At 41.0% G+C, this 24,502-nt stretch overlaps 1 protein-coding gene and 1 long non-coding RNA gene across 6 annotated transcripts in view; one reads left to right on the forward strand and one right to left on the reverse strand.

The window, feature by feature from the left end:
• The window catches only part of ADAMTS6 (ADAM metallopeptidase with thrombospondin type 1 motif 6), a 154,615-nt gene extending 152,757 nt beyond the window's left edge, over positions 1 to 1,858 (reverse strand). The window contains exon 1 of one of the 5 annotated variants that reach the window (XM_085212678.1): positions 1,490 to 1,855. The gene's annotated coding sequence lies outside the window, so the exon portion shown is untranslated. Of the gene's footprint in view, positions 1 to 952 lie in introns of all 5 variants that reach the window. The other 4 variants (XM_085212675.1, XM_085212677.1, XM_085212676.1 and 1 more) reach the window with 4 other exon arrangements.
• Positions 1,859 to 2,162: 304 nt separating this feature from the next.
• LOC109363924 (uncharacterized) lies at positions 2,163 to 7,762 on the forward strand. The gene is made up of 2 exons (XR_014880521.1): positions 2,163 to 7,392; positions 7,496 to 7,762. It is a non-coding gene; the product is annotated as an uncharacterized LOC109363924 (long non-coding RNA).
• Positions 7,763 to 24,502: the final 16,740 nt, after the last annotated feature.

Below are 24,502 nucleotides of genomic sequence, written 5' to 3' on the forward strand. Positions count from 1 at the left end.
CGGAGCAGGGATGACCGCGGCCCCCCTCCCCTCCCCGTGCCAGCCGCCCTTCCGCGGCCGGGAGCCCGAGCCGTGGCGCGGCCGAAGGCGGCCGTCCCGCCGGGCTACGAGCGGTTGCCAGGGCGATGGGGAGGGCGGGCAGCAGTCAGTCACACCAATTCAATTACAGGTACCGGGGCTGGCCGCGAGAAGCGTTCCGCGGCTTCAAAAGCCGGGATTAGCAGCGTCCCCGGGAGCTCCGGGGCGCGAATAGCGGCACGCAGACCTCGGGGGGAAGGGTCTGGGGAAGGGACGTACAAAAGGAAGGACGGCTCCTCCTGCCCCATCCTCATAGCAGAGCGGGGCCCGACGCCTGCCGAGGTGAGGCGCGGGGTGCCTCGCTGTCACCGTGGTGCCGGGGGGGAAGGGGAAAAAAGGAAAAAAGACGAGGAAAAATTAAAAAAGCAACATCGGGCTTGAGAGCTGTCTGTACCACAGCCCCGCACGTATGCACGCGTGTTACATGGACGGGGACAACGGCCGCACACACCGACCCCTCGGGAAAAAAAGAAAAAAAAAAAGTAATAATAACAATAATAATAAAACGTAGCGGGAAACAGCAGCGCCGAGGAGGGCTGAGCTCACAGACATCGCTCAAAGAAGATTCAGGAGGGGAAAGAAAAAAAAAAAAAAAAAAGTCGTCCTCCCCAGAGAGCGGAGGGAAGAGCCTGGCTGCTGCGGCGGAGCCGGTCCTAAAGTTAACTTTCGGCAGCCCGTTTCCAGACAGCAGCGCTGGATCTATTTGGATAAAACGCGTGTGACCCAGACACTTGGCGCCCGGCCCGATGCGTTGCACCGGCAGCCCAAATAAAAACAAGAGTCTGACTGCCTCTCACTCGCTCTCTCCCCTCTCGCACAACGAGAGAAACCCGCGAGCACGGAACCCGCCGACCCATGGCTGGAGCCCACTCACCTCCCCCCGCCGCACCACGTCCCGCAGACAGACACACACCGACAGCAACGCGGCTCCGCGGGGTTAAGAGTCTGGCGAGTCCCCGGCGGCCCGAAGTAAATCAAAACCACACGCTTCCATCTTCCTGACGAGCCCGGCCAGCGCTCGGCGGGCTGCGGGACGGCTGCCGCCAGCCGCGGGGAGCGCGGCCCGGGGGCTGCTGCGCCTGCGGGCGGGGGCTGTCTTTTTTTTTTTTTCTTTTTTTTTTTTTTCTTCCCCTTTTTCTCCTCTTCTTCCTAACTAACGACCTAGTACTAACGCCAGAACAATCTCAAGCAAAGCTGCCCTGCTCCAGACCGTGCTGTGCAAATCGCGGCTGTTCTCGGTCGAAAAACCCTCGCAACCCCTTCCCCCATTCTGAGAGGTTTCTCTCTGAAATCGCTCCAATCCACCTCGCCTGGTGCGAGACGGCTCCCCCCGCGCCCGAGCCCTGCACGCAGCGCCGCTCGGGACACGAGAAAAGAAAAAATTCATCGAATAGCGTGAAATCTTCCTTACCGTGCTCATCTTCACTTTCTGATACAAAGTAAGTTTCAAACAATAGAGATTGCACAGGACGGATCCCGCTTCCCTCTCTGCTTTTCCCCTCTGAGCAAGCCACCATCGGGGTATGTGCGCCCACAGAATCACGTTCTGTCGCCTCCCCAAAAGGGGCTCTTAAGAAACGGACCGGCGGGGCAGCAGGGAGGATGCCATCAGTTCACCCCACCTATCACCCTGCACATTTTGTCTTTCCAACGAGAAGGGGGGGAGGAAGGAAGGAAAAACAGGCTTATATTGAGGTGGGGGTGGGTGCCCTCCTCTCGAGCAGCCGCCTCTGTGCGAAATACCATGTGAATATCATCTGAGTGGGGGGGGGAGCAGAGGGGGGAAAGAGAGAGAGACGAGAGAGAGAGAGAGAGAGAGAGGAGAGCGGAGGGGGGGGGGGAGAGAAGGCAGGCAGAGCAGGAAGGACTCAGGAAAGTTTGGTTGAAGTAGCCCCAGACCTCCTCTCGCTACCGGCTCCCAGCCAAGCCGAGCGCGGCGGCAGCAGGAGCCTTGGCAGCCTCGCCCGGGGGACGGCGCGGAGCACGCTGACGTCAGCCTGCAGATGTGCCCCAGCCCGGCGGCGACGCCGCGCATGCGCGCCGCGTCACGTGGCGGCGGGGGGGGCAGGGGTACAGTCGGGGTAACGCAAAGCGGTGGGGAGGGATGGGGAAGAGGCGCTGTGCGCTGCCGGCGCGCCCACCGCGCTGAAGGGGGAACGGAATGGGGCTTTAACGACCCTTTCCCCCTGCGGCACTGTAGGCCGGCGCGGTGTGCGGGAGCCCGGCTGGGCCCCGGGAGGGCGTTGCTGGCGGTGGGCCGGGCAGCCTCCTCCGCTCCTCTGCCCGGTGAGGCGCGGACGAAGCCGGCAGAAGTCTCCCGCCGGCCTTCGGCCTGGGCGTTACCGGGAATTTCATCACAAAGCATCTCTGGTGTGCCGTGAGGGCGCGGTGCCGGAGAGGCGGCTCGAGAAACGGGGACTATGGGGGCCGGGACGGGAGGAGGCCGCCCCAGGGGCGCCCGCGTAGCGCTGCGGCTCTATTTGCAGCGCGGAGCCTGAGTCAGAGCAGTTTCGTGCCGCTGCTAGCGGACTGCCCGAGCGCTGCGCTCCTCCTTGCTGTGTCGGTGAGCCGCCAACGCGCGGGAAAGGTCCCACAGTGCAGCCGCTGCGGGGCGCCTTCGAGGGTTGGAGGGCAGCCACGGCCCGAAGGCCGGTCCTGGGGCGGCACGGTGTCAGAATCACGGCGCGCTTAGTTCTGTCTGAACGTAACGCGCTGTTGCGGTCCGGTGCTAAATTCCGCACGTAAACCGGTGACGTTCCTGTCAGCGGTAGCTTCAGCGGAGTAAGCACAGCCCCCTAGGAAGGTAGTCGCGTTTGTCCCAATCCTGCCGAAGCGTCCCGCTACCTTCATCCCATTTACGAGGCCCTGTTGCAGCCTTCAGGCAGCTTGACGTGCTGCGGTTCGGGTAGGAACGGCTCGGTGTCGCGCAGCGCGCACCGGCCGTCTCAGCAAGTAGCGCCGTGCGGCGGCGAAGCCGCGGCCGCGGGAGGTGCTCGTGCGGAGGGCGCCACCCTGCGGGGGCCGCGGCGTGCCGCTGCAGCGGCCGTTCGGTGAAAGCGCGTTGGTCAGCTTGGGCGCGGAGGAGTGTTTTTTCTCGGAGTTACGAAGTTCCTCCTTCTGTAGCTAATTCATTTGTAAGACGATCGCGTTCATACAGCGCGCTCTGCGGCAGGTGCGGGCAAGCGTACCTTAGCTATCTTGGTCGTTTCTGCGGACGGACTTTGTGACAGTCTCTGCTCAGCGTAGGGCTTGCCAAACGTGCAGTCTGTCCTTTTGAAAGGATGGCTTTTACCCCATTCTATACCAAGAACAAAAATAACCTTTTGAACAGGGAGACGCGCATGATCTAATTGCCTCATGATCGTGGTATCCTGGTGGGATGTGGAGACCTGCTCAGGTCCTGCCGAGCCAGACAGAATGCAGTCTTGACAACTAGGCTGGGGTTATTCTGGTGTGGAAGATCAGCTGTCTGTGGTTGGAGCTGCTCCCTGGCATATAACCGATTAAGTATTGATCAAGCTAAAAAGAAAGACAGCTTAGCACTTTCTGGCCAGGTCAGGTCACTTCAATGGGTTCAGCTCCTTGCTCTAAATCAAGCAAGGCAAAGCCTTGGGCTCTGCAAAGCTCAGCTGCCTGCTCAGACCAACAAGTTATTTATTTTCTGTCCCAGACAACTCCATTTTCTTGCCTACATCCACTGCTGGAGCTCAAGAAATGTTTCCAATAGCAATTTTGTCAAAACTGGTATATTACCAGGAAAAACTTTGACTCCAGATAAAAAAAATTCCTGACCATCTATAATTAGAATTTCTGACAGAATTCCCAATATTGTTTGACTTACCCTTTTTGCATAAAATCACTTTTCCCTGAGTTCAGATAAAAATAGTGAGTCTATTTGATGACTTTTATTTTTGTCTCATCAGCCTGAATAATACCCATATGTTTCTAATGATTTGCAACATTTTAAACAAGAAACTTGCACAAAAAGTCATATGCAGGTTCTTAATATAATTTTTTCTTTGCTGTAAGTAGAAACAACCAAATAGCAGATAGGAACTGCCATTCTGTGTCTCAGAAGCTCTGGACAGGATTATAGATTTATTGAGCAGAGTGTACTACTCTGTGTCTTACCCTGCTTGTTAGTCTTTGCAGACTAGGGAAGTAGTTAGCTAAAGCATTTAGCACTCTTACTTTACTTTAGGCCTTCAAATCCTTTAGCATGTCAGTCAACAATTGATAATATTGGCAAGCACTTTTTTGTTTAAATACTTACATTAAACTTCAATTTAACATTGCTAGACATACTCAGAGGTATTTGAGGCTGATTCCAGGAATCTTGCTGTTAACTAATAAACACAGAAGGGAAAGCTTTTAAGTATTTGTACAAGTGTACTTCTACAAGAGGAGTTTCTCATTCCCTGTACATTTGAATGGGCATGCTTGAAAGTATGTCTTTTCTCCATTACGTATATTCATCTGGTTACTGAAGACTCAACTGTAATATCCTATTGTATTTAGAAATTTTCCAGCAATACTTTGGGAGAGAAAAATCATTTCTAAATATTCAACATAAAAGGAAAAATGACACCAGTATAACAAATATGATTCATCAGTCATTTTTATTCTCTTTGAGAACTTTATTTGAAATGCTTAGGTAAGTGGAAGGCAGTCAATAATATTCTTAATCCCAAAGTAAGAAACAGTGGGCAAAATTCCACCCAACATACTGGTAAAATACAGTTTCTTATTAGCAATAAGCACTTATGCAGTGCAAATTTTGAAGTATTCTGATATACTAAATTATCAAATTAATCACATTGAATACATAAAATCTCTTGTTTAGAACAGTAAAAGAATCTCATCATTGCTCAGTATTTTGGACCAGCAACTGGTAATCAGACAACTGAGTCCATGATGAGCTTAGTCAATATTGTAGTTTAATTATTTGTGATTGCCTTTTCAATTTTTACAATTTCCTCCCGTTCTTTCTTTTTAAATATATGATACTATGGTTTTAACAGCCTAATTGTTCCCGTTGCTTCTATAGAGACTGGTGGTGGGATTGCTGGTATCTGGCTTGTACTTTAGTAGCTTACAGAAACATAAGCTACTCTGTGTCACAATCTGAAGTGTAGTCCAGCTATCATCGGTGACTTGATGTCTGATGAAGACAACTGCTACTGGAATATCTGTTACCTGCTGGATAGCTTTACAGATGATCTGTGGGCGCTTTACAATGATAACAGCAGTTATTATTGCAATGATTATAGCTTAGTATGTATCATGACTTAAAGGTGAGATTTTATATGTAATATTCATTCCACTGATGGAGAGAAAGCCATCCAACATGAAACTTTTGTCATTCATAAGTATGAATTGCTCATTCTGCAAAACCGAAAACTGCTATTCTGCTTATGAAAAGACTAGTCATAACAATGCATTCCTTAAGCTGATTGTTAGATGTTTGTTATTCTAGCATTAGCAATCTTACTGTTTATTACTGTCATGTAGCTTGTACTGAATTGGAAGAATTTACATCCTGAACCATTCCTGATCTGGTGAATTCCATGTAAGGAATTACAAAATACTCTTTACCACTCCTTTGTCAGGGCTGGGAAAAATTGGCGTCGGGCTTTTAGAACAAATCTGTCAGACATCTCATTTGTTTGCTTGTCTCTTCACTATGGCTACCTTCTACCTCAAATTGGATTAAAAGACTCCTCCAGAGTTGGACTGTAATCTGCTCCTGTCTCTGGATAAGTGAGTAGGATAGCATTATCAAACAGTATAGTTTCCCATTACTTTATGTGTAACATCCACCACCAGGTAAATATGCTTACACAAGTAAGAGCTTGTACATTATTTAGGCTTTCTAATTTAGAAATACCTGTAAGATACGATACTTTTTGATTGAATAATTTAATTAAAACTCGATTGAGTAACTCTTGATCTGTGAGGCAGATGAAACACTTGCTAAAATACTTTGGTTGACCACATAGTTGAGAAAAAAAAATCATTGTAACCTTACATTAATCTCTGCTAAATGTCTGTGCTTTATCTGCGCTGATAGGGGAGGAAAGCTGGTAATGAGCATAAGGACTTTATTTTCAGTCCTCTAACCTAAAATTTTCTAGGAGTGCTTGAAGGTAATTGTGCTACTGAGGTCCAGGCTCTCTCACTGACATTTCTTTGTAAAAAGCCTGAATTCAGATTGCTAACAGGAAGAGAGGTGTTCAGGGCAATACCAATCACTCCCATGCAAGAGAGATAGAAGCTATTGTGCCTGTCACACTATTTCTCAGTTTGCCACCAAAAAAAAAAAAAAGAAAAAAGACTGCATATCAAAGTGTCTTTTCAATTGGAAAATGGAGCCCTTTTGAGCTAAGCTGTTCTTGATGGCCCTCTAAAACAAAACTCATAGCAATGAATTTGGTTCCAAGTAAGGCCTTGAGGCTTGTCTTCCCAGCAATGCACATTTTGCCAAGAATGTCTTCATTTAAATGTGAAGAGCTTTACCAAAGGCAAGATGGTAGACCATCCTTTTCTAGATAAAGGGCTTATCATCACCTAAGTCACTTTATATAAGAATCCGTGGGCCTAACCAACTTGAATATTTTAGTATAAGATTTGGAAATAGGACTGGAGATCTCGGTTTGTGTAAGTTTGCAGTCCTCCAGGAGGTTCTGGGCAGCTTTCTCCGTGATAGAAAAAACGCAAGTAAAGCAGGATAGAGACCAGAAGACATGAATGTGGTAACAGTACGCTCAGGGCTCACTCAAAACCTGGAAGGGGTGGACAATGGGAGGGGTGTGATTAATTCTCTCAAGTAAACCTGAGACTGAGAATCTTACCCTATGGAAGGTGATTAAAATGGGTATTTATTTCAACTTTTTCAGGCAAATAGATGGAGTTGCTAAGACTGAAGTAGAAGGTACAGCAAACATAATAGAGCTCCACAAAAGAACGGTAATGGCAATAAACATAAAAGAAGAGAGAAATCAGATGAGAGCTTTTTTTTCTTTCAAAGATAGGGTATCCTTTTCTTCTTTGTCTCTTTCCAATTTTCCAAGTCAACAGATACCAAAAAGATTACTCCAGTAGGTGCAAAAATTTGTTTAAAGGGAGAATTTTCCAGCTGTATGTACAATAATTTTTCTATGTATATATATTCTTGTTCTCTTATTTTCTTATTTCCAGATAAAGCTTTCATAAGATCTCAATGATCTGAACAATGTGTGAGACTTAGAGAGAACAAAGTTGGGACAAGTTGTACAATATGTGGAAATGTATGGAAAATCTCTATGGAAAAGTCAGGTAAATTCTGTTTCTCAAAGATTATTGTATCCAGAAATACAGATAACTTATGCATAAATTATTAGCAGAAATGCAAGAATTCGGTTATTTGGATTTTTTTTAGGATGAAGAATGAGTTACTGACCTGTAAGACCTGGCAATTAGTATGCAGAGCACTGCAGCATTTTGCAGTCTGGCACACAGCTCTAAGAATTACAGCTTCCTGAAGAACTGGGCACCTTGATCTAAGAATCTAGGTGGCTTGTTTAGTTTCAGAATTAGAGAAGAGCTTCTGTACTTGTTTGAATATCCCACTCTGCTCATTTAGCACCTGCTGAAATATGTGGTGATTCTCATTTACTGGTACACTTTGAATAAAAGCATGAACATATACACCAGTGTCAAAGATTGTAAAATTGGATTGTGAAAGGAGCATGGATTTATTTTGAATGGAAAGAATCAGACTTTCCATATTCCTGGACTGTATAATTGGAAAAGATTTATTAAAGACTCTAGAGCATGCAGTGCATACTGCTTTGGACAGAGATTACGGCTTTGTCTAATTTAGATGGCTTTTTGGCATTCTTTCTACCACAGTGTCTTGCAACAGTTTATACATTGAACTATCTTTAATAGTTATTCTCTCCTGCTAACTTTTTGGTATCTCCCCAAAAATGCAAAGATAATATGAATGCAATAGAGCATTATGTGACTATGATAAGTACATACATTTCTCTCCCTATCTCACAAGGAACTTCAAAATTCATTTTCATATATGATTATCACAACATTAGCAGCTCTTTGGTTAGCAAGAAGGAGGAACCTTAAAATTCCAGCATTTCATTTTTACATCTTATTTAGGCTTGTTTGGCTCTGTGTGAAGCTCATTTTGTACAGCAGTGACAGCCCTGACTTCCACATATATCCCTGGCCAAATTAATCTTTAGGTATAACCCAGTAGCTGCTTTTATGTTAAGGCTGGCCTTCAGCTTCCTCAGTATAAACTCTAGGTTGCTGAATTTATAAGTATTTCCCAGTAGTTTCCACTGGAGTCCACTGGTGACCAAAGGCACTGGTGAACTTCACCCTGGGGCAGTTGAGAATCATCCATATGTTGGGTTTTGATGCATTAAAATTACAAAAAAAAAAAAAAAGAAAAAGAAAAAAAGAAAACCTTTTTATTGCTAAGAAATCAAAAGATTACATTTCTAGTTATAAGTTTCAGGGCACAATCTGTGAACTGAAATATGAGCTCTGCTTAATGTGCAAATGATTGTTTTGTAGCCATTCAGGGATTATTTGCATCAATAGACAAGTTATAGTGAAAGAAGATGAGATTCAAGTATTCTCAAAAACTTTCAAGGAGCTTACTTGATCCAAGTATTACGGTTCAACAGGTTTGTACATTATATGCTATAGTTTTGCATTCTAACATGAAGTAGGTGTAGGACTATCCAGAGGTAAAAAGATGTTGGTTTGTGACTGTTCACAAATGTTTGAGCTGATTCTAGCAATGACCTTCTGCACTCCTGTAAAACTAACTTCTCCAAGCCTCTTTTTTCCTTTTTCTTTTTTTTTAATTAAAAAAAAAAAAAGTAAACCAAAACCACTGTGTTTTCTCATAATGCCTGAAACTTAATCAGTGGTAATGAGTTCCCTTATAATCTTTGTAATTAAAACTACATTAAGAGATTTGTCAGGAAAAAAAAAGAAAGTATTCAAAGCAAATGAAGCAACAGCTGAAGAAATCCACAAGCTTGAAGAAGAAAATGCTTGACATTTATTTTTAGCTCATTGCATCCACAATTGCAACCATCTATAAATCTAGATAGTTTCATACACAGACTACGTTATCTGTCTATAGATCAAATAAGTTCCTACATAAATTATTGCATGAGAAGTTTTCTGCATAGATTTAAACAAAGCACAACTCTTCCAGTGCAACCAATTTGTATAAAGTTCAGCTGACAGTAAGTCCCTACCACTATCAAAGCTTTAACAGTGTATTTACAAGGGCACTGAGCACAGGTGCAGATATTCCACTTGAAAATAGGTATCTGCACATACAACCAGATCTAGCTGGCATTTGCTGAGAGATCAGTGAGGCTACGAGACACTTTGGCATAGTGAAGCATTACTTTATAATGCAAGGGTCTCTTAAATCATTTAACTGTTTGTGCAATGCCTCACCTTCAGCTGCTACAAATTTTATATTGTGCCCAAGTACCTTTTAGTAATTGAATGTAAATGAGGTAATTTTCAGATATTTTCATCCATGAATGACTGTGTTGCCCTTATTTCCCTCACCTAGGCTTATACCCTTATACCTCCTTATGAAAATACCGAGTTGGACTCAATGACTCTCGTGGGTCCTGTCCGACTCAACATATTCTGTGATTCTGTGATGCCATTAACTACCTGTTGTTTTAGCCTGATGTTTTTACTGAATGTCTACACACAGCATTTTTATTTCTCATTTTCGAACGTCTGTCCACAGATACAGCATCTGACTTGCAGAGGTGAGAAACAAACTGGGATTCGCTGTCATGAGGGCTGGGGGAGGGACTGGGGCTAACCTTTGCTCTTGTTTTGCCCCAGATTTTCGGCTTTGCACATGAATGGATACTCTTCTATTGAGATCTTTCTTTAGGGGGATGAAACAATTAACGGGAAAAGAATACCAGTGAATTCACTTTGTGTGCTATCCCCGCGAAGTTTTTTTTTTCTGAGATTCCGTGGAAAAAATAAGAAACGCGGAAGCTTGAAATGTCTCACGCAAAACTTTCAGAATAGGCAGGGCATCCCGGCATTCCTCACGCTCAGCTCCACAATGAAACTGCAGACCAAGCCATTATTAGCTACCAAAGTTTCTTAGAAAAGATGCAGTGTAAAATAAGTTACTAAAATTCTTTTGAAGTCCATCTGTCTTTCAGAAAATAAAACATTTTCTTCTTGATTGTTTAACAAAAGATAGAGGTTAGGTTTTTATTGTTTTTGTTGTTGTTTCATTATTCATTCAGTAATTTTTGGAAATTAATCTGCAGAAAATATTTTTTTTTCATCCTGAAGACAGAAATCTGAGTGAAAAAATGCCCCTGTTGCTCAGCGGATATAATTACATGATATGACTGTTTTCCTTTAAAAACTTTATTATGTCTGCAGGGCTAAACATTATGCATGTCCAAGTAATTGTGCATGGTAGACTTGCTGCTACCGAAATGTCTTCTGCCCTTTTGCTGACATGTTGGCCTTCAGACATTTAGACTATTGAATCTTAAAGTACTTTCAGGTGATACAATGACAACACGATCAGCAGTAAGGAAAGTGTCTTTCATTCACTGACAACAAACTACCATCAGCAGTGGGATCAATAATATTTCAGGGTTATCCTATGTTTGTCAACTACTCTGATCCTTTTCAAAGAAAATGTAAATTTTCCCTCCAACCTCTGAGATGCATTAAGAATATAAAGGGTATAGAATTCAATGGGCAACTCCTCTTAGTTTATTAACTGTTTTTTTACAAAGGAGAAACATGACTGACTGTATATAAACTGACATGGTCGCATGACTTTAGTAGCTTAAATTCATGTTAAAAAGAGAAAAAACAAACTATTTTTTCCAAGTCTATACATTTAAATGTATATTTGTATCATATACATCAAACTAGTATGTATGTGTTAAACATAGAATGGGTGTACACTAGTATCAGGAAGGTGAACAAATCTACTGTTTAAATTGATTCTTTGCAATTTCCAGAAAGTAATATTTTGCTATTACAAAAACAACTTGATCTTGTCTTGTGGCTAGAGTTCTGTATTTAGACTCAGATCCCCAGCTTTTCACACTTTTGTTTTTCAATAAGCATTATCTAAAGCATTCAGATGGTTTGATAATAATACAATACAAGCACTGCGGTTTTACAATTAAGAAGTTCTTAATACTCATAACTGTATTTCACTTCACAGGCTAAGCATAAAGCATAGTGGCACGTGAAGATTCGGGTCTTTGGGCTGTGAGAATGAGCTGAGACTGGGAAAAGGGCTTCCCTTTTGTTGGTTGTATGGTTTACATTCAGCCTTTCAGATGGGTGTACAGGCCCTCACAGCAAGTAGCTCTGCTTTTGATGTTGAATAAAAGTAGTCTAGATTACACAACTGATTTTTTTGAAACACAGTCAAACTTAACTTATACTAATTAACTGTATAATTAGAAGTTAATTTGCATGGTTAACAAATACTGCCTTTTATCCTTTGGGGCAAAAAAATAATTCCCCCTTTTAAATAATTTATTTTGGGTTTACTTCTTATCCATCTTTCTCCCTGCTATTTTATCAAAATAAACATATTTAATTGTTTCTTATTAATACTGGTAACAAGATCAGAATCTCCCTACACATATGATGGCTTTGTCAGAGTAGTAATTTGTATTTCCTAACCGTGTACTTGGTCATCAGGCAATTGTCCTGTGTCAGGCAGCATAATGCTTTAAACCTCTGAGCTATGGAGTCCTAGCTCAGCCAGCTGGAAGCAGAATAGGTTTCCCCTTACCCATTGCCAGTGTGCTGGACTCAACTAATTCCCTGAAGAAAAATGACTATATACTTGGCACGAAGCAGCTACTAAATTTAAACTCCTCCCACCCCTATATACTAAGCTTCATTTCACTTACAGTGCTAGAAGGAAGTTTGAGGGAGATGGAAAAAGTGGCAGATGCAGTCAACCTGACACGCCATCTTCAATCATTTTGGCTTCATTATTTGCACCACTCAACATCTGATTGCACTGCTTCGATTCTCTCACAAATTGCTGTTGTCTGTAATAACACGCGTGTCTAACCAGCAAATCTGACCTGAAAGCAGATTTTCTAAAAAGGAATGAAAGAAGAAAATAGTTGGAATACTCACTTTTATTAAATGAAAAACAGTTTTAATTAAGGCTCTCAGCTGTTCCTGGGACCTCTACAGGTTTATCCAACATCATATGGAAGAATCATTTTATCTCCCTCTAATTTAAAATAAGTGCCACTGAGCTGAACAGATCCTCACTCTGTGACTTGGCAAACAGTAATTTAACCCACACATCTGTGAGTTTTCCAGTGTTCCTTTGTTCTAGAGAAATCTTCATTGAAGAACTAGTATCTTTACCTCAGATGAGAACATGGTGAATTAGCCATGTGTAAACTTGGTGGATACTAGATAGAAGATGAACATATACGAAGAACTCTGGCTTAAGAGATTAATAATAACGTTCAACTATGATAGAAGCAAAAGCATGATTCTCTGATTCTGTAAAAAATGACATCAGGTTAGTTTTGTTTGGTTTCAATAAAAATAGGATTCTCTTCTTTGTTTTTATTAATCTAATTTTGACACAATGTAACTGTCTCCATGTTTCCAGTTTCTACAAAGCCTTTCTGTGTGGAGGCAAGACAGAATGACCTATTAAAACCTTTTGCAGCCATTCTTTGTATTTATACTAACATTGAGATGAATGTACACTAACTTGACAGAAAAAGAAAATGATATGTCAGATGTTAAGAATCCTTACGCACAATCCCTTAAATTAAATAGAAATTAAAGAGAACTCAGCAAGTTTGGGGGTGATGCCAAGGTGTGTGATGCAGTCAACATGCCTGAGGAATGTGATGCCATCCATAAAGACCTGGATAGGCTTGATATGTGGGCCTAGGAGAACCTCATGAGGTTCAACAAATCCAAGTGCAAGGTCTTGTGCTTGGGTCATGGCAACTCCTGTTATCAGTACAAGCTAGGGGATGAAAGGGTGGAACACAGGCTTGACAAAAAGGACTTGGGGGTACGGGTGGATGGCAAGCTGGACATGAGCTAGCAGTGTGCACTCGCAGCCCAGAAAGTCAAGCAGATCCCAGGCTGCACCATAAGGTGCCAGCAGTCAAGGGAGGTAATCCTGCCCCTCTATGCTGCACTGTGAGACCTCAATTGGAATACTGCATCCAAATGTGGAGTCCTCGGTACAGAACAGACATAGACCTGTTGGAGTGGGTCCAGAGGAGGGCTACAAAAACGATCCAAGGGATGGAACACCTGTCCTACGAGAACAGTCTGAAAGAGCTGGGGCTGCTGTCTGGAGAAGGCTCCAGGTAGACCTGAGAGCAGCCTTTCAGTATCTGAAGGACTGTAAGAAGGAATGGAACACACTCTTTAGCAGGGTCTGTGATGATATAACAGAGGAAAATGGTTTCAAACTAAAAGAGGGGAGAATTAGAGTGGACATAAGGAAGAAGTTATTACAGTAAGGGTGGTGGGACACTGGAACAGCTTACCCAGAGAGGTGGTGGATGCCCCATGCCTGGAGACAGTCATGGTCAGACTGGATGGGGCTCTGAGCTGTAGCTGTTCCTGCTTATTGCAGGAGAATTGGACTAGATGGCCTTTAAAGGTCCCTTCCAATTCAAAAGATTCTATGATTCTATGACTTTTCTGCTTAGACCAAAAACTTAGGGATTTGTGTGTTTGTGTGATACATTCTTATGCTGTATTGTCTAAATATTATGAAGCAATAGAGCCAGTGTTACAGTTCTTCTTAAAATAAATAAGGTGTTGTAGAAAATAATCTTCATCTGTGGCAACTGCTTTTCAGGTTGCACAATCTCTGCTGCTGTTCTATTCCTTTCCGGTATTTGGTTTTGTGGCCTTAAAGAAGCTTCAGAATTGTAGAAATTGTTTGTAGAAAACAAACAAAACTAAAAACCAAACATAAAGCAAACAAACCAACCAACCAACCCAACAAAAACTAGAGGCCTTATATCCACAACTGATTATTCTGCTACAAAGGTGCACAATTTTCACCTCATTTCTTTGAGACTTCAGGAGTAACAACAGCAGAACTGTTTGTTTGTTTGTTTTAAAAGTCTTTCCATTTTATACTGAGATGAACATAGAATCTTCTATTTAACTGTGCAGCCAGACCACTTGGCTGAGGTGTGACAGATGCAGTTTCATGACCATACTTCAAATAAGTCAATATTATTTTAAGTAACTAGATTTGATCTAACAGAAAACTGAGGAGAGATCTATGATAAAGGGCTAAATTGTTTTGCTGTTCTGGCATTCCGTAACATATTCTGCACCAATGTTTTATTCATCCTTTCTTTGAGTCTTCATTAGTAAGTTATTTTGGGATGGGTTTCTTTTTGTTGGGACTTTTTTTTTTTTATCTTTTTTTTTTTTTTTTTTGGCCTTTGTACAACAGAGAAAGCTTTCCATAAAAAGTAATGACAAGCCATAGTCTATAGCCTAGATTTTAACTTCCATAAAACTGAAAAAAAAAAAATCCCTTATTGGTTCCATCTACAATAGAGTATAAATATTTTAGGGAAAAAAAGTCAATGAAATGGTGCACCTACACCAAAAGATTTCCAACTACTCCATCACTACATATACAGAAACTTGTTTTAAATTCAACTTTTTGAAAAGTTACTATTTTCCATAGTTTTCTTATTCTTCATAAAGCTCAAGAGAGGGAGTGCAATTTGGACAGTGTTCCTGTAAATTGATCTGCCAGGACTGAGGAATGTCAGCAATCAGCAAGCAGAGTATAAAAACCTTTGTAAAGAAAAGATGCTCCCTTTGAACTCTTAACCAGTAATCATTTTTATTAATTTATTTTTAAAATAAGGACAGATAACAGTAATAAATAAAGAGCAAATAGAAGTGTAGTACCCAGCACATGCTTGATCCTCGAACCAGTCTTCTCAGTATAGAAGTGTAGTAAGAGCTTTATAGTATGGGTGTCCAACTTTTTGGCTTACCTGGGCCACACTGTGTGAAGAGGAATAGTCTAGGGCCACATAGGTTGCTCCAAAACTAAGACCTCCTATTTATTTTCATGGAAACTAAAACAAATAGAAAGAGCTTAACAGCACAATTTGATAAATTCTCAGCTACAAAACACTCTTTCAACGCAGTCACCACCACATGCTGCACATTTTTGCCAGCAATGAACAAAAGCCTGCATGCCACACTTGTGAAAATCTGCACCAGTGGAGAAGACCACTGTTGCCACTGTTGAAATGCACCACCCACCCCTCACTGTGCTCACATCCACTGTTTGGTCTCTATCAACATTCGTAAGTGTTTGTGAATATCAGTGGGCGCCATTTTTTCTGCATGGAAGAACTCAATTACACATATCTATTCCACGTGCACTTCCGTGTCAGACGCCATTCTGTCACAGTGCCCCTCTGCTGCTATCTATCACACAGCAACAACATGGGATTGGTGTCAGTGGGAAGGTTCAACCTCTACTGCCAAATCACCAGCACCCGACTGACAGCGTGGGCCAAAATAATAAAATAGGTGTTACTTTCAAAGCAGCCCTCATAAGAATACATATTTAATGTACATAAAGTAACACTTACTTTATTATTTATATTTTTACTTTTTAATTAGAACATATTTTAAAAAGCAACAAAGCCATAAAACTAGCAGGATGTGACCGAATGCCTCACCCTGGTGCCACGGCAATGGCTGCAGTTCTTAGTGAGGTCTCAAGGCGTTCCTCAGAGATTTTTGATGAAATTTCACTCTTTCTGTGCTTCATCCTGAAAACAGTTGTTCCCAAACGCAGGTACTGCCAAAACGCGGTGAGATGAATGAGGCGTGACTGTGAAGCGGGGGGCATTTCTCTGGTACCAGAGGGCGTAATTACAGAAGTCACATTTTCACCGCACCGCGGTACCTTCCGTCTGAAAGGTCACGTGCTTGTGTAAACTAAGAATCGATTCGCAAATAAACCAAGGAACTGATGACTTTTTCGGCAACCTCGAAAGGTATTCTCGGATTCCCGCATCAAAACGGAACGGGCGGCTGCGTCTTCTACGTTGCGCGGTCAGCCAACGTACCTCAGCGCGCGCGCCGCCGCCCGCCCCGCTCCGTGAACGGCGGCGTTGAGGGCGGCCGAGTGACGGCTGCGCGCGCGGGGCCGAGTGGGGTGGCTGGGCGGGCAGAGCCGCCGCCATGATGGCGCGGAGCGGGGTGTGGCTGCGGGTGGGCGTGCCTGCCCTAAATCTCTGTACTCTATGTGGTAAAATACCTGGTTGTGTAGGCCAAAAGCTAATAAGTAAGGTAAGCGCCAGTTGTCACTGTACAGTTTGCCTCTAAAATGCTGTCCATCAGCCTTTTCAAACAATAAGCTATTTGTTTTTGTGACTGTGATGCCTTTTCATACTTTCCCAGTTCAGTGTGTGGCAGAACTGTGTAATGGGTTATTCAGATCAGTACAGATATGAATACTGATAATCCCATGTTTCTAGGAAAGAGTTTGGAAAACTTTAAAAGAGAGGAACAGGTCTTGAACTGAATTATTTTTTCATTAATTTGAGTGCCCTGCTAATAAAGCAGCGAAAACTCCATCTTATAATCTTGATGAGAAAGGGGCCATTTTTCCCCCCTTGTCTTCCTCTGGACACTTCTATAAGAAAAAGGCAATGTGTGGCTCAGTATTGCCTCAGAAAACAAAATGAAATTTTTGAATGTATGAGCTTTGAAGAGAAAATCTTCAAAGAAAGATGTGTCACGATGAAAGTGTCTGGATGGAGGCTCAGAGCCAAAGATAGATCTGTTTTCAGTTACAGCGGGGCTAAGGATCACTCTGTAGAGAATATTGCTTGACCTAGAAGGTACAATGTAAAGTAAAGATTTTGGGAGGAGAAATGGGAAAATAAAGGAAATAGAGATCAAAAAAGAGAAAATCCAGAACAAAGTATAGAGGAAGAAATGTGTGGAGGAGGGTAGAAAGAAGAAATAGGCACAAAATCTCATAAGAAAATCAATTGTAGGATCTTTTTAATGGTATGAATTAATTATATGAGTGTAGTAGAAGCAAGAAGAACACATAGAATGTCACATAGAATGTTATTTTTCCAAAATAAAATGGTAACTTTTAGAATTTACTCTCTCTACAATGTATTGATTTTAGTATCACAGATTTTATTATTATACACAGATATTATTACACAGATGAGATTTTAGTATCACAGAATCACAGAATCAGAGAACTGTAGGGGTTGCAAGAGACAGCTGGAGATCATTGGGTCCAACCCTCTGCTAAAGCAGTTCCCTGCAGTGGATTGTGTAGGAAGGCATCCAGGTGTGTACTGGATATCTACAGAGAAGGAGACTCCACAACAATCTGTTGTCCATCAGGACCCCCAGTCCTTCTCTGCAGAGCTCCTCCCCACCCAGCAGGTCAGTCCCTATACATGCATACATAACAACAACAACAACAACAACAACAAAAGGAAAAAAAAATGGAACCAAAAAATATATGTATGTGTTCATGTGTTTTTTCCTCCCCAGGTGTAGGACTCTACACTTGCCCTTGTTGAACCTTATAAAATTCCTCTCCACTCAGTTCTGCAGTTGATCCAGGTCTTGTTGAATGGCAGCACAGCCTTCTGGTGTGTCAGTCATCCTCCCAGCTTTGTATCATCAGCAAATTTGCTGAAGGTGCATTCTGTATCTTCATCAGTATCAATAATGAAGACATTGAACAAGACTGTTCAGTACTGACTCCTTATGAAATGTAATAACTTATATAATTTAGGCTACTAAGGAATATATAAAATATTTTGAGTGGTAGATAAAAAGAGCAGCACACTGTTTTTTTCGTAATTATGTGTCACTAACCCTAAAAGGGAAAACACTTTTCTGGAATAGATCACACAGTCACTTCTCTTTTAATTGTTAAGTAATTTGGAAAGAAACAGTCAATACAAACAAAAACACCTGTATTTTAATATCAGACTACAGTGTAGAATACTAACAAAGCATTGTAGTGATTACATACTGTTAAAGGTTAGTTGAAGTATTCATTAATGAACAATTAAATTTGTGTTATTACACTACTGTCAGCAAACTTATGCAAAGGATTTCCTTCACCATCCATAAAGCAGGTATAAATCTTTGAAATAAAACATTTTCATGGCAAAGCATATCATTATAATAAATTTGCTAAAAATATTCCATTTGGTCTGGTTCAGACTGTTTTGTAGCTTACAAACAAATTCCATAGTTTGCTAATAATTTGCTAAACTCCTGTATCTTATTATGTTTCTTTCATGTAACCTGACCTTTCCCGTAAGTATGCATACTAGTATTATTTCAGTATCACTAGCTTACTTGACTTCCAAACTGCGACTACAAATTTATTGTTTAAAAGTGAAACACACAAAGGCATTTGATTTGATCATTTTGGCTTTTTACAGTCAGCAGTGGGTTTGTCTCCCCTGCAGAATTAAACACGATCTGACTATCTCACAGATTAGATATTTTCACAATTAGCTTGAAAACAATCTTATTAAAATGTTGCAAGGCTAATCTTGTTAGACAATTGTGACAATGCTGCTTTTGCACAAGGTTTGTAAGCATCACTGCTGCAGTGTCCAGTGGGGTGATTTCGCCCTGGTGTAGTCCTGTGGGCAGTCTTATCTATAGTGAAACAGAACTGCATCAATAATTAATTGGTTGAGTAAAATAACTCTAGAGTTAAGGTGAAGGTTTACACCTAAGCCCTGATATGTTTTTATACAGCTATCTGAATTTTTAGGATATTTCTGGCATGGTATGAATTTCTTATGCTAAGTCCTACTCATTCACCCTAGCAGGGCTCTGCCTGTCCTCTCCCAGTTTTGTTGATTCTCTGTAAAGTGCTGCTTCTCTTGAGGTAATTCAATCAATATAGTGATATGATGTTTCATAAAATTAGTATCTGTGTTACGTGACAAGATTTGTACACTGCTGCAGCTACTCTTTCCTTAACATAGAACAGTTGCTGCTTGACTAATTCAGTCAAGGTGTAGCTGCTGTTCTCAAGGTCAGCTTCAGTGCTCCTGACTGGTAACCCATATGTGAGAGCTGGCTTTCCAAGTTAATCATCTCCAAGTTAGCAGTAGGGAGACTTGCAAATGCTTTTTAAATTCATGTTGTTACTGCCCATGTCAGCCCTAGTTGTAGGAGGAAAGCTGCATACGACCTTGTGTGTTGTTCTTAGAATTCTGCTGAAACCCTCACATATGCAGTTAAGGTATTATTTGTATAGCTTTGCCAGCTCTTCAATATTTTATCTTCACAAATCACAGACTCTGTGCAAGGTTGCCAGAATCCTGTCACATACAAGGGACTTTGATCAGGTTACACTATTTTTGTCAAGCTTGTGCTTGGTCAATTGAAGGATGTATCTGCTGTGCAGCTTTAGCCTCTAGGTGCAAACAGCAGCACAACTCTGCTTTGTTTGCAGTCAGCAGTTGTTCTGCAAAGCATGAGTGGCTTGGAACTGCCTGATAATATCATTTTTCATAAGCACTAATTGGGCAATACTATTATTTGTACCTGTTTCCTGATTTTTACAGTAATTGCAATCAGCAAGACAAGTCAACACATCTGAGTACATCTAAGTTATACCTTTGGTGAACACATTTCGAGCATAGCAACTCTACTTTGTGGTCAATGAAAGAAGAGAAGCATCAGGGAGTAAAAAAATATAACTGATTTAAGTTAGTTTAAACTCTGCGTGTCTCCTGTAAAGTGTAATTATAGCTCCATTTTCTTAATGTGATTGAATACAAAAGGAAATTACCAAGCATGTATAATTATAAAAGAAAAATAAAATAGAATTATACAATTGCAGAAGGCATGCTGTAACATACAGCTCTGCCTTTAAAAGTTTTCAACAATAGCAAAGTTGAAGCCTCGGTGAATTCTGAATTTGCAGAACAGATAGCAGCACTGTTCCGAGCAGACCATCTAATTTGAAATTCGGCTGCGCTGACTTGTTTCACCTTGCCGTGATGAAACACAGATCCGTTCTCTTTCTATTAAGTAACTTCAATCGTCTTTCTTTCAGCCTTTGTATTCTTCACTTAAATACTACAAAGTAATTACTTGGTTTTCCAGTGTTGCAGAACTGTAACCAGCTTGTTCCTGGACCTAATCAAAGTACAGCTTTTGATGCAACTACTTTCCCAAAACAAAATCTTCTCATAGTGAAACAGACTCAACTCTGAAAATATATGATACTAAAATAACAGCACGTTGCACATTCAAATAAAAAGACTGGATGCAACTGCATCAGGTTACAAATAAAGGTAGTGTTGTAAGTAACCCTCATTTATTGACAATAACGATTAATATAAGCTAATAATTTAACTGATGAGCTTTACAGTTTGTACAAACGTGCAGAAAATCAAACAATTCTCTTAAATAAAAGCCAAAGAAATACCAAAGATGAGCTGTTGTAAGAGACACCAATTTTAAGCTCTGTAATTGTGGAGAATTTAGTATTCTGGCACAGATGTCTCTAGAAAGACCATGACAGAAAGAATAATGTCTCGCCTTGTCCCCAACCAGGATTCCCCAGTGTTCTATTAACCAAAATAAAAGTACTTTATTATCTGAAGAGAACTTCAACAACTGATTGGGGGGAAAATGATTTATTATAAATAGCAAAGGACTGTTTCTTTATCAAGTTAACTGCAACATCAATCTAGTTTAATTTGTATTTGAAATCATTCTGCCTGAAACAGTCTCCAGCAACTCATCTGAATGCAACCTAAATTACAATTACAAGAGGAATACCACCAAAAACATTTGTCTTGGCTAACTACAATCCAAAAGCTCATTTGGAAGCACCTGCAAGCAGTGTTTGTTGCCAAATAGAGAAGGCATGGTTATGTTTCATTTGACAGTATGGAATTCAAAACTTCTGCAGAACAAAGAACTTTTTGTAACCATGGCTGATTATAATTACGAGTAGTTCGGCACTGCTGAGGTACCTTGGAATGCTCATTGTTTAACCTGGAAACAATCTGAATTAAAACATAGAGTTAGTGCTGCCTGAGAATATGAAAAGAAAAAAAAAAAAAAAAAAGAAAGAAAAAAAAAAGAAAGAAAAAAAGAAAGAAAGAAAAAAAAAAGAATATCACTGACTTAATGACTAAAATTTTGCCTTTGGGAATAAGTAAAATTATTGCAATCAGAAAGTAGTTGTGCTAAAAGTTTGAAGCAAAGTAAATAAGTAAAAAAAAAAAATCTAACAGTAGGAAATACCTATACCAGTCCTCAAATAATTCAAAAAACTGAAAAAAACTTACTTTCTCTCAGAATGTACATGGGTTGATTATCTTTTGTGAATACATACCAGTGAATTTGACTTTTCCTTATGTTGTTTAAAAAAAAAAAATAAAGCTTCAGATATGATGTAGTACAGAAAGTATAATGCTGTTGTACCAAAACACTGAAAATGTTTGACATTTCAAGATACACTTATTATTCCAAGGTGATACAACGTACCAAGGTTAACTTAACCCCAGCCAAAGCTAGGCCAACCATAACAGTCTTCATTAGTATCACCTGTTCTCTCCCAAAACACACAAACAAAAAGCTCAGCTATATTTCTAGCAAAACTTCATTTCCCAAACCTTTTAAGCTAGTCTTTCAAATCATGATTCTTTTTATCTTCAGAAAAGTGTTGACAAATACAACAGTTAACTTTAATGTCACTTGAAAGTTGAAAAAGCTACCCAGCAGAGTTTAATTAATTGGGTAGGACATAATGATAGAAAATTTGTACCAGCATTCACAGCTGAGTCTTTGAGAGCATACAACTGTTGTAGTATGTGCTTCCTTATAATCTTACAATACTACCTACAAGAAGGCACTGACATTATTAGACCAATTTCTTTGCAATGTGGAGGTTGCTTGGATGACATACTCTAAAAAGTGAGAAGCCCAGTTCAATAGGTGTTATTACTGATGAGGATTAATCATTTTTTTTTTCATGTTTTTGCCAGTTTAGAACCCATCAAAGCTGAGTGTTATGTGGTGTACCTTCACATTGGTACTGAAACAGTCAGAACCTGAAGTATTGTCCTAGTTTTGGCCTCTGATTCAGCAGGTGATCATTTCCTTACCCATGGATTACACTCTTGATAGTGACAGTGCTGACTGATGTCTTTTTCTCAGCCATATTAGAGGAGTGGCCACCAGCTCAATACTGGGAGAATATGATATAGGATAGATGAAGAATCCCACTGCTTATTTGATAATTAGCAGAATCAAAGGTGGGAGAGTTTTTAAGCAATATCACTGTTCCAGAGATACAGACCTAATCAAATAGACACAGCCCAATACACATTAGAAGCATTCAAAAGTCAAAGACACCCGTACATAACTGCTTGTTGCTACCATGGCATCTATCTTAATCACTACTAGATGCTGTATAAAACAGACTGATTCCTGTTATGAAACCTGATCAATACTTCTCAGAATTGTCTTGTGATCAGTCGGTTGTCTGGGTATGAACGGACAGGGTTTTAATTAAGATCTCACAGTCCAAGGGCAGTTGTCTGTGCTAGTGAAACTGGCTCTACTGTGAAATACAGGTGCACTTCTTAGAGATTATATAGACAGTGATATGACATAAGCAAACTCAAAAACATGACTGAAATGATTGAAAAATGTATTGTCATTCAGAAGCTGTAGTAGCATATATAGTGTTCCATTTCCTCTGATGTAAGACTTTAAGAAGTTTCCTTTTCTTCAGAATAAGGATATTAGAATTTCTGCTTACACTTCTGCATGATCTGTCCTACAACTCCAAAGTAAATCATTTCTTCATAACAACCACTTATACAAATATCCTTGAGAAGAGCTTTGAAGAATGAGGTGTAAGAATTGCCAAAGAAGCAGTAACTGCTTATCACTGCTGAAAATGCCTACTGTTTGTTATCTCTGACCACATCCTGTGGAAACTAGCTTTTCAACACTCAGATCCAGGATGGTCTTAATGTGTTTCATACTCATGTCATGAAACTGTAGACAAGACAAAGTGATCGATTAAGGACACTTCTTAGTAGGTGTCTGAACTGTGGTGACGAATCAAGAATACTAAGAATTCTTTCATTACTCAGCAACTGATTTTGACACCGAGGAGCTGACAATATAGACATGGTTCGGCTTTTCTTTATAAGTCAGATTTATTTATACTGACGTATAAACATGACACCAGATATGTGAAACTGAAAATGTGATCATGCTGATGAAATTAATGTCAATATTGGACTTCAAAGCGCAGCTAATTATAAGTTATTATATGTTGCTATTAATGGTTACAATGCTTTTCTTATTTCTTCCTACTGGAATTAACAGGTTTTACTTTGAAGTAAGGGTAACTGTTGAAGTTTCCTAAATATTGGCTGAAAGAAAGTAACAGGTCAGAACAGTGCTATACCTCAGTAATCAGGTGTCGGATGAAAGAGTAAGATCAATGGCTATAGCAGTTGTCAGCAATGTGTCCTCTTTAGGGGGAGGTTAACCTGCTATATTGGTTGACTGATGATGTGAAACAGTTATGATAGAACATCTAAAAGGTGGAAGCAATATCTGTGTCTACACCTGAGTGAAAACATAGGTCCCGGGGGAGGAAGGGAGAGGAAGAGTCTAAAACCTGTACTCTTCTTCAAAGGATGGATTTGAAATTGCTTTGATCCAGACCACATTTCCTCATCAGTCCTAAGAGTTTCAACACTGTCCTCACCTTTCGTTTGTACTAGCACATAAGGTATGCACTGATGAGCAGCAGGTCCAGTAATGCATCACCTTTGGTAGGTCTGTATAACATCTGGATCAGGAAGTTAACTTCAACACATTCCAGGAGTCTCCTAGATTGCTTGCAGCTCACAGTGTTGTTTTCCCAGCAGACGGCCAAGTACCTTAAATCGCCCATAAAGATGAGAGCCTGAGAGTTCGATATGTCTTGTATCTTGGCTCTATTTGATCAGGCAACCTTTAGTAGACCCTGACTCCTGATGTCCTTTATTGGACTGGTCCCTGTCATAATGAATGATATCCATCCTAGGGTTATGGGAGAAATGGCTGATGTGGTTGCCGAGCCGCTCTCCATTGTATTTGAAAAATTGTGGCTGCCTCGTGAAGTCCCCAGTGACTGGAAAAAGGGGAACTTTACTCCCATTTTTAAGAGAGAAATGATGACTCGAGGAACTGCAAGTCAGTGAGCCTCACCTCTATGCCTGGAAAGATCATGGATCAGATCCTCCTAGAAGCTATGTTAAGGCACATACGAGATTAAGAGGTG

Source organism: Meleagris gallopavo, chromosome Z, assembly GCF_905368555.1.
Source record: "Meleagris gallopavo chromosome Z, MGAL_WU_HG_1.1, whole genome shotgun sequence".
Taxonomy (NCBI): domain Eukaryota; kingdom Metazoa; phylum Chordata; class Aves; order Galliformes; family Phasianidae; genus Meleagris; species Meleagris gallopavo.